Raw genomic sequence first — 17,084 nt, 5'->3', positions numbered from 1 at the left:
GTATTTGTTATTCATTTCTTGTACGCGAACACTTGGAATATAAGCCACCCGACAACAAAGCCGGCAAACATCCATACGAGCGAGTTGCGCAGGCTGATAATCTCCGGCGAGTATTCCACATCCTGGCGGTTGCGCGGCCCACCGTACGGATATTGCACTCGGTGGCGCGGGTTGCGGATTTCGTATGCGGATCGTGGAATGCACGCGAATTGCATCTTGCCTTTCTTCACACGAATTCTATTTGGCTTGTAGTTTCCCATTGTTATATAGCGGATTTTCATCTTGTGTAGTACTGCCGGATTTAGTAAGTTTTTCAACGTCGTCCGGACGTGTTTAGGTCCACTAAAATGAGAAGAGTGCGAGAGAGAGAGAGAAAAAATGCAAGTTATACAAAACATTTGACATGAAATCAATTCTATTCTAGATTGAACAAATAAATGCTGAAGGCCCTTTTAATTAAACACAACATACATGACATGAAACACATTGCAGGGCGATCACAGCACTCATCACAATCGTTCCCTTTCTGACATGCAGCAGAAACCTAACCTCAATGTTCGCATTTCGATGTGTTGGTACGCTCGGTAGGGGGGGGGGGGGGGGGAACAGTAACTTTTGCACAAAATCCAATATGGCCTTATGGAGAAACTGAATGTTCCAAAACCAATATTGCTTTGTTAAAACTATTGAAATGTTAAAACTATATTTACCTTGGTTTATTATCCGTGCTTATTGTCGGCGCAATCGTGTCACGGCTCCGGTGGGCGTCTAATTGCAATATTCAGCAACCACTAAAACGCACAAAAATGGGTATTAATAAAATAAAACCCATGGAAAAACGGTATAACCGTAATAAAGAAACCACAACACGACACAGAAAAGCTTCCGAATTAAAGCAATAAAATCCAGGAAGCATGACTCACCGGAATTATGTCCGCTTCGCTTGACTTCTGCTAGAGATTGAATTTACAGCCCTTGGACGACTAACACACACGCGAATTACCTTTGATGATTGTCAAATTTACCCACACAGGTAAATACTCCTATGGAAGGGCGAGTGTCACTTATTCAATTATTCCAACACATCCATACAAAGTCACGTACGTGCACGTGCAGAAAAATTGAGCAATGTGAGGAAACATCGAACTACTTCTTCGTTCGGTGCAGAGCAAGAAGTTCTTCTTTCTGGTGAGAAGTCATATGAAGCAGCTGATCGTCAATATCGTGTACACAATGCGGCACACGTACACTAATGCATGTGTGGATGAGATTGCCTGATAGAAAATAGAAAATCTCCATATTTTGTTTCCATCGAGAAATGTCCATATATTTGGGCATGTGGAATAGCGACGATTTTAACCAACACATTTATGCACTTGCAGAAAAGTGTGTAGTGGTAGAAAAAAAGGAGAAAACACGACATGAAACAATTCTTTTTTTTTGTACCTTTTCGAACCAAAAAAAGCCAAGTAGAAATTTTAGAAAAACAATAAAGTGTCATCAAAAATCAAAACTCAATAATGAATACGCCAATCGTTGTACAGTTTGGTAATTGTTTCTAGCAGCATTAAATTAGCGCATTGATTAATGGAAGATTTTTTTTATTTTGTTGCCTATTCCTCCTTTCCTACACGCTTCGGCTTTTTGGCTTTGACGCGATACGAACTGTAGTAGTAATAAATGTATTTGCGGGGTCGCAGCTTCATGGCCCCGGAAGATTGCTCAGGCGTGGAACGCTCCTCCGCTATGGGAGTCGTAGAAGGAGCGTCATCGACAGCTTCAACATGGGCCTCATCAGAAGCATCATCACAACATTGCTTCACTGCCGGCAGTGTAGATGGAGCGTCCTTTGCAGCTTCATCGTTGGCCTCATCAGAGGCATCAGGGCAAACTCCTTCCGCTATGGGAGGCGAAGGGGGAGCGTCATCAAAACCTTCAAAATGGACGTCATCAGAGGCATCATCACAACGTTGCTCCACTTCAGGAGGCGAAGGGGAAGTGTCATCGACACCTTCATCGTTAGCCTCATCAGAGGCATCAGCGCAATGTTGCTCCGCTGCAGGAGGAGGCGGTGAAGCGTCATCCACATCTTCAACATGGGCCTCATCAGAGGCATCAGCGCTATCTTGACCCACTGCAGGAGGCGTAGGGGGAGTGTCATCGACACCTTCATCGTTAGCCTCATCAGAGGAATCAGTTAGAATTTCGATTATGACAGGCGGAGAAGACTCTTCGACACCTTTTTTTTTTTTTTTTTTTTTTTTTTTGTTAACAGGGAGGGAACCTTTAAAAGGTACCCACCTCGAAGGGCGACTTGCGGCTACAAACCAATCCCTCGGAGATGGGTTATGTACGATTCAGCGTGATACTAGACCCGTGAAGCGGACCTGGCAGCCGATGGGACTCTAACTAAACCACTCCTCGACCTGATCCGAACCCTGCCGATGCGCTTGATGTGCGTAGTACTCCATGCAGGAACGTTTGTGCGATGCACCCATCCTGTTGACGCGCTGCTGCTTTCCAATGCTGCTACTGCGACATCCGTCCTGGTTGTCTCAGCTGCTGCTGCTGCTTAAATCCGCCTGTCCGTAGCCGCTACTTCCGGTAGGGTCTAACTCCTGCTGCTGCTGCTTCCGTTCTCGTCGTCCTTTGATGCGGTCACGGCGGCAGCTGTTGCTGTCCCGTTTGTTCCGTGTTCCGCCGTCGATGTTGTCGTCTCCGTCTGGCCGTTGGTGGACTTTCCTCGTTCCACCTCAGTTGGAGGTTTCTGAAGATGGTCCGTGCGGCGGTCCGGACTGCTTCCCATGTGTTGCTGTTGGCACACATGTTGGCTACTCGAAAAACTCCTGTGCGGTGCGTCCTCTGAACCGTGGTCCGGTGAATATCTTTCTGAAGAAGCGTCCGTCCCCACGATGGTGCCGCGTAACGGACAATGCTATTCCCAACGTTAACCAAGGATCTCCTTCTGCTGCTTTTTGGGCCACACTTGTTCGGCATCAGAGCGGTCAGGGCATTCGTGCTACGTGATGATACCTGGTGCGAAACCTTTTCCACATGTCGGCCGTAGTTCTGTTTGCGGCAGAGCACGACCCCAAGGTACTTGAGCGTCTCCGTGGATACGATCATATGTTCCCCAGCTGGTAGCTCGTAGATGAGTGCAGAAGATCATGTAGCCGGTCTTTTCATGAGTCAGCTTCAGACCTACACCATCCATCCAACGTTCAATCGTCTCCAGGTTCCTCGTAGCAAGGGCGCTGATTTCCTGAGGGTCTCTCTTGATAAAGGTGAATGTGATCGGCAAACCCTATAATGTCCGGACGCGGACGCCTTCGAGAACAGCACTAGCCGTTGCCTCTTCCATTCGCCGCGGAAGTGGCCGGAATCGATGTAATGCTGGAACGGTCTCATGAAGACGCGTGGAAATGCCGTCATTGCCGCAATCAAGGCCACGTTCGGAATGCTGTCGTCTCCTGGGGCACGCTGGGGATTGAGCGATTTTGCGATGCTCACCAGCTCACCCTCGGTAACGGGATCTCGTGCCGTGTCCTCGTCCGTCAATCCTGTTGCTATGGACCATTCCATAGGCGGTTGCACCGAAAAAAGTTCGCCAACGATGTGCTGCAGCTTAGCTGGATCCCGTTCCATCAGTACGCGGGCGTACGCTCCGTGGGGCCCCAGTTGTTCCGGAAGTTGATCGCCATGCTCCTTTTTGCACTGCTTGACCGCTTGCTCTCGCTGCTGTGTACACTGGTCGCCGATCCTGTCGCTGCTCCTCCGCTCGGGCTCGCTTGAGCCTTCTCCGCATCACGATGTAAGTGCGTTTAATGCATTATTTGAGTGAAAAGAAACTCATTTCAACCAATTCGCATTGAAAAAAATCAATTTTTAAAATTTTGCAAAATTTCACAAAAAAAACCTAAGGCTCCTTATTAGAATTTCAATTTTTTACAATTTTTTTTGATATATATATTGTTTTTCATTCTTTTATTTGCCGATAGAAATCGATTGAGGATCAATGCGACGAAGACAAAGTACTTGCTTGCCGGAGGCTCTAACCGTGATAGAGCCCGAATCGGGAGCAGAGTATCAGTTGACGGCGACGATCTCGAGGTGGTAGAGGAGTTCTGCTACCTTGGTACGATCGTAACTTCGGACAACAACATGAGCAGCGAAATCCGATGGCGCATTGTTCAGGGAAATCGTGCCTACTACGGGCTCCACAAACTCCTGCGATCCAGAAGGCTCCAGCAACACACGAAATGCACGATATATCGCACACTGATACGTCCGGTAGTCCTCTACGGGTACGAGTCCTGGACTATCTAAGTGCTAAGGACTATCTTTGGCGGTGTGTGCGAGCAGGGCGTGTGGAGAAGGACAATGAACCACGAGCTAGCTGAGCTGTTTGGCGGTGCAGATATCCTGACGGTGGTCAAAGCCGGAAGGATACGATGGCTGGGGCACGTGATGAGGATGCCGGACTCATGCCCCACCAGGAAGGTGCTCGTCAGCGATCCGTTCGTCACGGGGCGGAGAGGAGCACAGCGAGTTCGTTGGCTGGATCAGGTGGAGTCAAACCTGTCGGAGATCGGATTCAGCCGTGGATGGAGGACTGCAGCCCCGGACCGAGTTTCCTGGAAACGGATTGGCGACCAGGCCATGTCTACGCGACGTGCTCGACCGTGAGCAGGCCAGAAAAGAAGATTCTGTTATTTATTCAGAGCATTATTGAGTGAAAAGAAGGGCGCGAAAGAGTAAAAATGAAATATTTCATTTCCGTTTCTTGGTTATAACTTTAGTACTAATGATCGGACAACTATGGGGAAAATATGCAACGACGAAGAATCGAATTCTACACAAATCATTTAGACATTATGTGTGTCTATCTCTTCAGGTTTTCAAGTAAATCGCGATATGAAGGAATTTTTGAAATATTTCAATTCCGTTTTTTGTTTATAACTTTAATACTAATGATCGGATAATCATGCAAAACACATGCAAAGATGCAGATTTAAATTCTACACAAATCATCCCAACATTGTTGATGTCTATCTCTTCACGTTTTCAAGTAATTCGCAAAGAAAGAAAATTTTGAAATATTTCACTTTGGTTTATTGGTCATAACTTTAGTACTAATGATCGGACAATCATGTAAAACACATACAAAGATGCAAAATCGAATTCTACACAAATCATGTGAACATTTCTGATGTCTATCTCTTCAGGATTTCAAGTAATTCGCAAATAAAGAAAATTTTGAAATATTTCAATTCCGTTTTTTGTTAATAACTTTAGTACTGATGATCCGAAAAGTATGCAAAAAATATGCAAAGATGCAGATTTAAATTCTGTACAAATCATCCGAGCATTGTAGTTGGCTATCTCTTCAGGATTTCAAGTAATTCGCAAATAAAGAAAAGTTTGAAATATTTCACTTCGGTTTTTTGGTAATAACTTTAGTACTAATGGTCGGATGGGTAAGTAAAACACATACAAAGATGCAGAATTGAATTCTACACAAATCATCTGAACATTGTTGATGTCTATCTCCTCAGGATTTCAAGTAATTCACAAAAAACTAAAATTTTGAAATATTTCAATTCCGTTTTTTGTTAATAACTTTAGTACTGATGATCCGAAAAGTATGCAAAAAATATGCAAAGATGCAGATTCAAATTCTGTACAAATCATCCGAACATTGATAATGTCTATCTCTTCAGGATTTCAAGTAATTCGCAAAGAAAGAAAGTTTTGAAATATTTCACTTCGGTTTTTTGGTAATAACTTTAGTACTAATGATCGGACAATCATGTAAAACACATGCAAAGATGCAGAATGAAATTCTACACAAATCATCCGAACATTGTAGTTGGCTATCTCTTCAGGATTTTAAGTAATTCGCAAATAAAGAAAAGTTTGAAATATTTCACTTCGGTTTTTTGGTAATAACTTTAGTACTAATGGTCGGACGGGTAAGTAAAACACATACAAAGATGCAAAATTGAATTCTACACAAATCATCCCAACATTGTAGTTGGCTATCTCTTCAGGATTTCGAGTAATTCGCAAATAAAGAAAATTTTGAAATATTTCACTTCGTTTTTTTGGTAATAACTTTAGTACTAATGGTCGGACAAGTATGCCAAACACATGCAAAGATGCAGAATGAAATTCTACACAAATCATCCGAACATTGTAGTTGGCTATCTCTTCAGGATTTTAAGTAATTCGCAAATAAAGAAAAGTTTGAAATATTTCACTTCGGTTTTTTGGTAATAACTTTAGTAATAATGATCGGACGGGTAAGTAAAACACATACAAAGATGCAGAATAAAATTCTACACAAATCATCCGAACATTGTAGTTGGCTATCTCTTCAGGATTTCAAGTAATTCGCAAATAAAGAAAAGTTTGAAATATTTCACTTCGGTTTTTTGGTAATAACTTTAGTAATAATGATCGGACGGGTAAGTAAAACACAAACAAAGATGCAGAATAAAATTCTACACAAATCATCCGAACATTGTAGTTGGCTATCTCTTCAGGATTTCAAGTAATTCGCAAATAAAGAAAAGTTTGAAATATTTCACTTCGGTTTTTTGGTAATAACTTTAGTACTAATGGTCGGATGGGTAAGTAAAACACATACAAAGATGCAGAATTGAATTCTACACAAATCATCTGAACATTGTTGATGTCTATCTCCTCAGGATTTCAAGTAATTCACAAAAAACTAAAATTTTGAAATATTTCAATTCCGTTTTTTGTTAATAACTTTAGTACTGATGATCCGAAAAGTATGCAAAAAATATGCAAAGATGCAGATTCAAATTCTGTACAAATCATCCGAACATTGATAATGTCTATCTCTTCAGGATTTCAAGTAATTCGCAAAGAAAGAAAGTTTTGAAATATTTCACTTCGGTTTTTTGGTAATAACTTTAGTACTAATGATCGGACAATCATGTAAAACACATGCAAAGATGCAGAATGAAATTCTACACAAATCATCCGAACATTGTAGTTGGCTATCTCTTCAGGATTTTAAGTAATTCGCAAATAAAGAAAAGTTTGAAATATTTCACTTCGGTTTTTTGGTAATAACTTTAGTAATAATGATCGGACGGGTAAGTAAAACACATACAAAGATGCAGAATAAAATTCTACACAAATCATCCGAACATTGTAGTTGGCTATCTCTTCAGGATTTCAAGTAATTCACAAATAAAGAAAAATTTGAAATATTTCATGAAATATTTCAAAAAGTCAAAAGTGTCAGAGAAAAAATGAAACTTTTCATGAAATATTTCAAAGATGAAAAGTTTCACAGAAAAAATGAAACATTTCATGAAATATTTCATGAAAAATTTCATGAAATATTTCATCAATTTTCATGCCAACTTATTAACGAGGAGTCAAGGAGTCTAAAACAGTTGAAGTTGGGGCGAAAAACCAAAAAAAAAAAAGCAAAAAAAATTGGGCCCACGAACCGAAGAAAATGTCAAAAATCAAAGTGAAAAAATACGCTTCAAAATTTCAAAATCTGGTACCATCGATTAGAAAAAAGCAAAAAAAAAATTGGGCTCACGAACCGACGAAAATCTGAAAATCCAAAGTGTAAAAATACGTTTTGGTTTTTGAAGTGCTACCTCCTCGCCTGGTATGCTCTCCTGTTACTTGGTTGCTGCAACTGGTACTTTTTCGATACTTTTGGGTACTTTTGGATTTCGAAAACTACCAGGCGAAATGGTTTGAAGTAACAGGAGAGCATACCAGGCGAGGAGGTAGCACTTCAAAAACCAAAACGTATTTTTACACTTTGGATTTTCAGATTTTCGTCGGTTCGTGGGCCCAATTTTTTTTTTGCTTTTTTCTAATCGACGGTACCAGATTTTGAAATTTTGGAGCGTATTTTTTCACTTTGATTTTTCACATTTTCGTCGGTTCGTGGGCCCAATTTTTTTTAAATTTTTTTTTTTTTGGTTTTTCACCGTCGCACCTCCTCCTGCACCTGTTTGAGGCCCCCTAGACCCCCAACTTCAACTGTTTTAGACTCCTTGACTCCTCGTTAATAAGTTGGCATGAAAATTGATGAAATATTTCATGAAAAATTTCATGAAATATTTCATGAAATGTTTCATTTTTTCTGTGAAACTTTTCATCTTTGAAATATTTCATGAAAAGTTTCATTTTTTCTCTGACACTTTTGGCTTTTTTGAAATATTTCATGAAATATTTCAAAATTTTGGTTTTTTGCGAATTACTTGAAATCCTGAGAAGATAGACATCATCAATGTTCAGATGATTTGTGTAGAATTCAATTCTGCATCTTTGTATGTGTTTTACTTACCTGTCCGATCATTAGTACTAAAGTTATTACCAAAAAACCGAAGTGAAATATTTCAAAATTTTCTTTATTTGCGAATTACTTGAAATCCTGAAGAGATAGCCAACTACAATGCTCGGATGATTTGTACAGAATTTAAATCTGCATCTTTGCATATTTTTTGCATACTTTTCGGATCATCAGTACTAAAGTTATTAACAAAAAACGGAATTGAAATATTTCAAAATTTTCTTTATTTGCGAATTACTTGAAATCCTGAAGAGATAGACATCAGAAATGTTCACATGATTTGTGTAGAATTCGATTTTGCATCTTTGTATGTGTTTTACATGATTGTCCGATCATTAGTACTAAAGTTATGACCAATAAACCAAAGTGAAATATTTCAAAATTTTCTTTCTTTGCGAATTACTTGAAAACGTGAAGAGATAGACATCAACAATGTTGGGATGATTTGTGTAGAATTTAAATCTGCATCTTTGCATGTGTTTTGCATGATTATCCGATCATTAGTATTAAAGTTATAAACAAAAAACGGAATTGAAATATTTCAAAAATTCCTTCATATCGCGATTTACTTGAAAACCTGAAGAGATAGACACACATAATGTCTAAATGATTTGTGTAGAATTCGATTCTTCGTCGTTGCATATTTTCCCCATAGTTGTCCGATCATTAGTACTAAAGTTATAACCAAGAAACGGAAATGAAATATTTCATTTTTACTCTTTCGCGCCCTTCTTTTCACTCAATAATGCTCTGAATAAATAACAGAATCTTCTTTTCTGGCCTGCTCACGGTCGAGCACGTCGCGTAGACATGGCCTGGTCGCCAATCCGTTTCCAGGAAACTCGGTCCGGGGCTGCAGTCCTCCATACACGGCTGCATCCGATCTCCGACAGGTTTGACTCCACCTGATCGAGCCAACGAACTCGCTGTGCTCCTCTCCGCCCCGTGACGAACGGATCGCTGACGAGCACCTTCCTGGTGGGGCATGAGTCCGGCATCCTCATCACGTGCCCCAGCCATCGTATCCTTCCGGCTTTGACCACCGTCAGGATATCTGCACCGCCAAACAGCTCAGCTAGCTCGTGGTTCATTGTCCTTCTCCACACGCCCTGCTCGCACACACCGCCAAAGATAGTCCTTAGCACTTAGATAGTCCAGGACTCGTACCCGTAGAGGACTACCGGACGTATCAGTGTGCGATATATCGTGCATTTCGTGTGTTGCTGGAGCCTTCTGGATCGCAGGAGTTTGTGGAGCCCGTAGTAGGCACGATTTCCCTGAACAATGCGCCATCGGATTTCGCTGCTCATGTTGTTGTCCGAAGTTACGATCGTACCAAGGTAGCAGAACTCCTCTACCACCTCGAGATCGTCGCCGTCAACTGATACTCTGCTCCCGATTCGGGCTCTATCACGGTTAGAGCCTCCGGCAAGCAAGTACTTTGTCTTCGTCGCATTGATCCTCAATCGATTTCTATCGGCAAATAAAAGAATGAAAAACAATAAATATATCAAAAAAAATTGTAAAAAATTGAAATTCTAATAAGGAGCCTTAGGTTTTTTTTGTGAAATTTTGCAAAATTTTAAAAATTGATTTTTTTCAATGCGAATTGGTTGAAATGAGTTTCTTTTCACTCAAATAATGCATTAAACGCACTTACATCGTGATGCGGAGAAGGCTCAAGCGAGCCCGAGCGGAGGAGCAGCGACAGGATCGGCGACCAGTGTACACAGCAGCGAGAGCAAGCGGTCAAGCAGTGCAAAAAGGAGCATGGCGATCAACTTCCGGAACAACTGGGGCCCCACGGAGCGTACGCCCGCGTACTGATGGAACGGGATCCAGCTAAGCTGCAGCACATCGTTGGCGAACTTTTTTCGGTGCAACCGCCTATGGAATGGTCCATAGCAACAGGATTGACGGACGAGGACACGGCACGAGATCCCGTTACCGAGGGTGAGCTGGTGAGCATCGCAAAATCGCTCAATCCCCAGCGTGCCCCAGGAGACGACAGCATTCCGAACGTGGCCTTGATTGCGGCAATGACGGCATTTCCACGCGTCTTCATGAGACCGTTCCAGCATTACATCGATTCCGGCCACTTCCGCGGCGAATGGAAGAGGCAACGGCTAGTGCTGTTCTCGAAGGCGTCCGCGTCCGGACATTATAGGGTTTGCCGATCACATTCACCTTTATCAAGAGAGACCCTCAGGAAATCAGCGCCCTTGCTACGAGGAACCTGGAGACGATTGAACGTTGGATGGATGGTGTAGGTCTGAAGCTGACTCATGAAAAGACCGGCTACATGATCTTCTGCACTCATCTACGAGCTACCAGCTGGGGAACATATGATCGTATCCACGGAGACGCTCAAGTACCTTGGGGTCGTGCTCTGCCGCAAACAGAACTACGGCCGACATGTGGAAAAGGTTTCGCACCAGGTATCATCACGTAGCACGAATGCCCTGACCGCTCTGATGCCGAACAAGTGTGGCCCAAAAAGCAGCAGAAGGAGATCCTTGGTTAACGTTGGGAATAGCATTGTCCGTTACGCGGCACCATCGTGGGGACGGACGCTTCTTCAGAAAGATATTCACCGGACCACGGTTCAGAGGACGCACCGCACAGGAGTTTTTCGAGTAGCCAACATGTGTGCCAACAGCAACACATGGGAAGCAGTCCGGACCGCCGCACGGACCATCTTCAGAAACCTCCAACTGAGGTGGAACGAGGAAAGTCCACCAACGGCCAGACGGAGACGACAACATCGACGGCGGAACACGGAACAAACGGGACAGCAACAGCTGCCGCCGTGACCGCATCAAAGGACGACGAGAACGGAAGCAGCAGCAGCAGGAGTTAGACCCTACCGGAAGTAGCGGCTACGGACAGGCGGATTTAAGCAGCAGCAGCAGCTGAGACAACCAGGACGGATGTCGCAGTAGCAGCATTGGAAAGCAGCAGCGCGTCAACAGGATGGGTGCATCGCACAAACGTTCCTGCATGGAGTACTACGCACATCAAGCGCATCGGCAGGGTTCGGATCAGGTCGAGGAGTGGTTTAGTTAGAGTCCCATCGGCTGCCAGGTCCGCTTCACGGGTCTAGTGTCACGCTGAATCGTACATAACCCATCTCCGAGGGATTGGTTTGTAGCCGCAAGCCGCCCTTCGAGGTGGGTACCTTTTGAAGGTTCCCTCCCTGTTAACAAAAAAAAAAAAAAATTTGCTTTAAATAAAAAACGAATGAACAATTATGTTATAAAAAAAGACAAAATCGAAGAATTTAAAATTTCATTAGGCTCAATTTTGCACCAACTTTTGCCTATAACTCGGTCGGTATCCAACGAATCGCCAATCTTTAACCTGTGGTCGATAGATGGCACCAATGGCTACATTTTCTTCTTGGACGGCCATGCCCTCAGATGTCTGTGCCAGAAGTTATTCGAGGAACCAAGTTCCTTACCCTGTTTGAGAAAATGTAAAATTTTCCTCATTTTTGAGCAATGTAGCAAAAACTTTAAATGTGATATATTTTGATGGGAATTTGTTGCAATAAGTTTCTTTTCACTTAAATAGTGCTATTAATTAAAAAAAGAATAAAAAATCAGAAAAAAATTTCAAAAAAATTTTCCACTCGAAAATTTCATAAGGCTTACCCCTTACGATTTTTTTGGGAAATTTTGCAAAAAAAATTAAATTGTTTTATTTTAATGCCAATGGGTTGCAATGAGTTTCTTTTCACTCTAATAATGCTTGAAATAAAAAAAAGAGTGAAAAATAATAAAAAAATCAAAAAATTAAAAAAAAAATGAAAATTTTCCTCATTTTTGCACCAAATTTTGCCTATAACTCGGTCGGTATCCAACGATACCGCCAATCTTTAACCTGTGGTCGATAGATGGCACCAATGGCTACATTTTCTTCTTGGACGGCCATGCCCTCAGATGTCTGTGCCAGAAGTTATTCGAGGAACCAAGTTCCTTACCCTGTTTGAGAAAGTGTAAAATTTTCCTCATTTTTGCATCAACTTTTGCCTATAACTCGGTCGGTATCCAACGGATCGCCAAACTTTAACGTGTGGTCGATAGATGGCACCAATGGCTACATTTTCTTCTTGGACGGCCATGCCCTCAGATGTCTGTGCCAGAAGTTATTCGAGGAACCAAGTTCCTTACCCTGTTTGAGAAAATGTAAAATTTTCCTCATTTTTGCATCAACTTTTGCCTATAACTCGGTCGGTATCCAACGGATCGCCAAACTTTAACCTGTGGTCGATAGATGGCATCAATGGCTACATTTTCTTCTTGGACGGCCATGCCCTCAGATGTCTGTGCCAGAAGTTATTCGAGGAACCAAGTTCCTTACCCTGTTTGAGAAAATGTAAAATTTTCCTCATTTTTGAGCAATGTAGCAAAAATTTTAAATGTGATATATTTTGATGGGAATTTGTTGCAATAAGTTTCTTTTCACTTAAATAGTGCTATTAATTAAAAAAAGAATAAAAAATCAGAAAAAAATTTCAAAAAAATTTTCCACTCGAAAATTTCATAAGGCTTACCCCTTACGATTTTTTTGGGAAATTTTGCAAAAAAAATTAAATTGTTTTATTTTAATGCCAATGGGTTGCAATGAGTTTCTTTTCACTCTAATAATGCTTGAAATAAAAAAAAGAGTGAAAAATAATAAAAAAAATCAAAAAATTAAAAAAAAAAATGAAAATTTTCCTCATTTTTGCACCAAATTTTGCCTATAACTCGGTCGGTATCCAACGAATCGCCAATCTTTATCCTGTGGTCGATAGATGGCACCAATGGCTACATTTTCTTCTTGGACGGCCATGCCCTCAGATGTCTGTGCCAGAAGTTATTCGAGGAACCAAGTTCCTTACCCTGTTTGAGAAAGTGTAAAATTTTCCTCATTTTTGCATCAACTTTTGCCTATAACTCGGTCGGCATCCAACGGATCGCCAAACTTTAACCTGTGGTCGATAGATGGCACCAATGGCTACATTTTCTTCTTGGACAGCCATGCCCTCAGATGTCTGTGCCAGAAGTTATTCGAGGAACCAAGTTCCTTACCCTGTTTGAGAAAATGTAAAATTTTCCTCATTTTTGAGCAATGTAGCAAAAACTTTAAATGTGATATATTTTGATGGGAATTTGTTGCAATAAGTTTCTTTTCACTTAAATAGTGCTATTAATTAAAAAAAGAATAAAAAATCAGAAAAAAATTTCAAAAAAATTTTCCACTCGAAAATTTCATAAGGCTTACCCCTTACGATTTTTTTGGGAAATTTTGCAAAAAAAATTAAATTGTTTTATTTTAATGCCAATGGGTTGCAATGAGTTTCTTTTCACTCTAATAATGCTTGAAATAAAAAAAAGAGTGAAAAATAATAAAAAAATCAAAAAATTAAAAAAAAAATGAAAATTTTCCTCATTTTTGCACCAAATTTTGCCTATAACTCGGTCGGTATCCAACGATACCGCCAATCTTTAACCTGTGGTCGATAGATGGCACCAATGGCTACATTTTCTTCTTGGACGGCCATGCCCTCAGATGTCTGTGCCAGAAGTTATTCGAGGAACCAAGTTCCTTACCCTGTTTGAGAAAGTGTAAAATTTTCCTCATTTTTGCATCAACTTTTGCCTATAACTCGGTCGGTATCCAACGGATCGCCAAACTTTAACGTGTGGTCGATAGATGGCACCAATGGCTACATTTTCTTCTTGGACGGCCATGCCCTCAGATGTCTGTGCCAGAAGTTATTCGAGGAACCAAGTTCCTTACCCTGTTTGAGAAAATGTAAAATTTTCCTCATTTTTGCATCAACTTTTGCCTATAACTCGGTCGGTATCCAACGGATCGCCAAACTTTAACCTGTGGTCGATAGATGGCATCAATGGCTACATTTTCTTCTTGGACGGCCATGCCCTCAGATGTCTGTGCCAGAAGTTATTCGAGGAACCAAGTTCCTTACCCTGTTTGAGAAAATGTAAAATTTTCCTCATTTTTGAGCAATGTAGCAAAAATTTTAAATGTGATATATTTTGATGGGAATTTGTTGCAATAAGTTTCTTTTCACTTAAATAGTGCTATTAATTAAAAAAAGAATAAAAAATCAGAAAAAAATTTCAAAAAAATTTTCCACTCGAAAATTTCATAAGGCTTACCCCTTACGATTTTTTTGGGAAATTTTGCAAAAAAAATTAAATTGTTTTATTTTAATGCCAATGGGTTGCAATGAGTTTCTTTTCACTCTAATAATGCTTGAAATAAAAAAAAGAGTGAAAAATAATAAAAAAAATCAAAAAATTAAAAAAAAAAATGAAAATTTTCCTCATTTTTGCACCAAATTTTGCCTATAACTCGGTCGGTATCCAACGAATCGCCAATCTTTATCCTGTGGTCGATAGATGGCACCAATGGCTACATTTTCTTCTTGGACGGCCATGCCCTCAGATGTCTGTGCCAGAAGTTATTCGAGGAACCAAGTTCCTTACCCTGTTTGAGAAAGTGTAAAATTTTCCTCATTTTTGCATCAACTTTTGCCTATAACTCGGTCGGCATCCAACGGATCGCCAAACTTTAACCTGTGGTCGATAGATGGCACCAATGGCTACATTTTCTTCTTGGACAGCCATGCCCTCAGATGTCTGTGCCAGAAGTTATTCGAGGAACCAAGTTCCTTACCCTGTTTGAGAAAATGTAAAATTTTCCTCATTTTTGAGCAATGTAGCAAAAACTTTAAATGTGATATATTTTGATGGGAATTTGTTGCAATAAGTTTCTTTTCACTTAAATAGTGCTATTAATTAAAAAAAGAATAAAAAATCAGAAAAAAATTTCAAAAAAATTTTCCACTCGAAAATTTCATAAGGCTTACCCCTTACGATTTTTTTGGGAAATTTTGCAAAAAAAATTAAATTGTTTTATTTTAATGCCAATGGGTTGCAATGAGTTTCTTTTCACTCTAATAATGCTTGAAATAAAAAAAAGAGTGAAAAATAATAAAAAAATCAAAAAATTAAAAAAAAAATGAAAATTTTCCTCATTTTTGCACCAAATTTTGCCTATAACTCGGTCGGTATCCAACGATACCGCCAATCTTTAACCTGTGGTCGATAGATGGCACCAATGGCTACATTTTCTTCTTGGACGGCCATGCCCTCAGATGTCTGTGCCAGAAGTTATTCGAGGAACCAAGTTCCTTACCCTGTTTGAGAAAGTGTAAAATTTTCCTCATTTTTGCATCAACTTTTGCCTATAACTCGGTCGGTATCCAACGGATCGCCAAACTTTAACGTGTGGTCGATAGATGGCACCAATGGCTACATTTTCTTCTTGGACGGCCATGCCCTCAGATGTCTGTGCCAGAAGTTATTCGAGGAACCAAGTTCCTTACCCTGTTTGAGAAAATGTAAAATTTTCCTCATTTTTGCATCAACTTTTGCCTATAACTCGGTCGGTATCCAACGGATCGCCAAACTTTAACCTGTGGTCGATAGATGGCATCAATGGCTACATTTTCTTCTTGGACGGCCATGCCCTCAGATGTCTGTGCCAGAAGTTATTCGAGGAACCAAGTTCCTTACCCTGTTTGAGAAAATGTAAAATTTTCCTCATTTTTGAGCAATGTAGCAAAAATTTTAAATGTGATATATTTTGATGGGAATTTGTTGCAATAAGTTTCTTTTCACTTAAATAGTGCTATTAATTAAAAAAAGAATAAAAAATCAGAAAAAAATTTCAAAAAAATTTTCCACTCGAAAATTTCATAAGGCTTACCCCTTACGATTTTTTTGGGAAATTTTGCAAAAAAAATTAAATTGTTTTATTTTAATGCCAATGGGTTGCAATGAGTTTCTTTTCACTCTAATAATGCTTGAAATAAAAAAAAAGAGTGAAAAATAATAAAAAAATCAAAAAATTAAAAAAAAAAATGAAAAATTTCCTCATTTTTGCACCAAATTTTGCCTATAACTCGGTCGGTATCCAACGAATCGCCAATCTTTAACCTGTGGTCGATAGATGGCACCAATGGCTACATTTTCTTCTTGGACGGCCATGCCCTCAGATGTCTGTGCCAGAAGTTATTCGAGGAACCAAGTTCCTTACCCTGTTTCAGAAAGTGTAAAATTTTCCTCATTTTTGCATCAACTTTTGCCTATAACTCGGTCAGTATCCAACGGATCGCCAAACTTTAACCTGTGGTCGATAGATGGCACCAATGGCTACATTTTCTTCTTGGACGGCCATGCCCTCAGATGTCTGTGCCAGAAGTTATTCGAGGAACCAAGTTCCTTACCCTGTTTGAGAAAATGTAAAATTTTCCTCATTTTTGAGCAATGTAGCAAAAATTTTAAATGTGATATATTTTGATGGAAATTTGTTGCAATAAGTTTCTTTTCACTTAAATAGTGCTATTAATTAAAAAAAGAATAAAAAATCAGAAAAAAAATTCAAAAAAATTTTCCACTCGAAAATTTCATAAGGCTTACCCCTTACGATTTTTTTGGGAAATTTTGCAAAAAAAATTAAATTGTTTTATTTTAATGCCAATGGGTTGCAATGAGTTTCTTTTCACTCTAATAATGCTTGAAATAAAAAAAAGAGTGAAAAATAATAAAAAAATCAAAAAATTAAAAAAAAATATGAAAATTTTCCTCATTTTTGCACCAAATTTTGCCTATAACTCGGTCGGTATCCAACGAATCGCCAATCTTTAACC

At 40.0% G+C, this 17,084-nt stretch overlaps 1 long non-coding RNA gene across 5 annotated transcripts; it reads right to left on the bottom strand.

The window, feature by feature from the left end:
• Positions 1 to 10,915: 10,915 nt before the first annotated feature.
• LOC125774525 (uncharacterized) lies at positions 10,916 to 16,552 on the bottom strand. 5 transcript variants are annotated; one of them, XR_007421031.1, is made up of 3 exons: positions 14,947 to 16,545; positions 13,332 to 14,233; positions 10,916 to 11,716 (listed from the first exon to the last, which is right to left on the bottom strand). It is a non-coding gene; the product is annotated as an uncharacterized LOC125774525 (long non-coding RNA). The 5 variants fall into 5 exon arrangements; XR_007421021.1 differs by lacking the exons at positions 10,916 to 11,716; positions 13,332 to 14,233 and adding exons at positions 12,007 to 13,141; positions 14,234 to 14,756 and having other exon boundaries at positions 15,849 to 16,549; XR_007421013.1 differs by lacking the exon at positions 10,916 to 11,716 and adding an exon at positions 12,007 to 12,618.
• Positions 16,553 to 17,084: the final 532 nt, after the last annotated feature.

Source organism: Anopheles funestus, chromosome X (assembly GCF_943734845.2).
Source record: "Anopheles funestus chromosome X, idAnoFuneDA-416_04, whole genome shotgun sequence".
Taxonomy (NCBI): Eukaryota; Metazoa; Arthropoda; class Insecta; order Diptera; family Culicidae; genus Anopheles; species Anopheles funestus.
The sequence above is the reverse complement of the archived record's forward strand: the minus strand, read 5'-3'. Positions and strand labels throughout refer to the sequence as shown.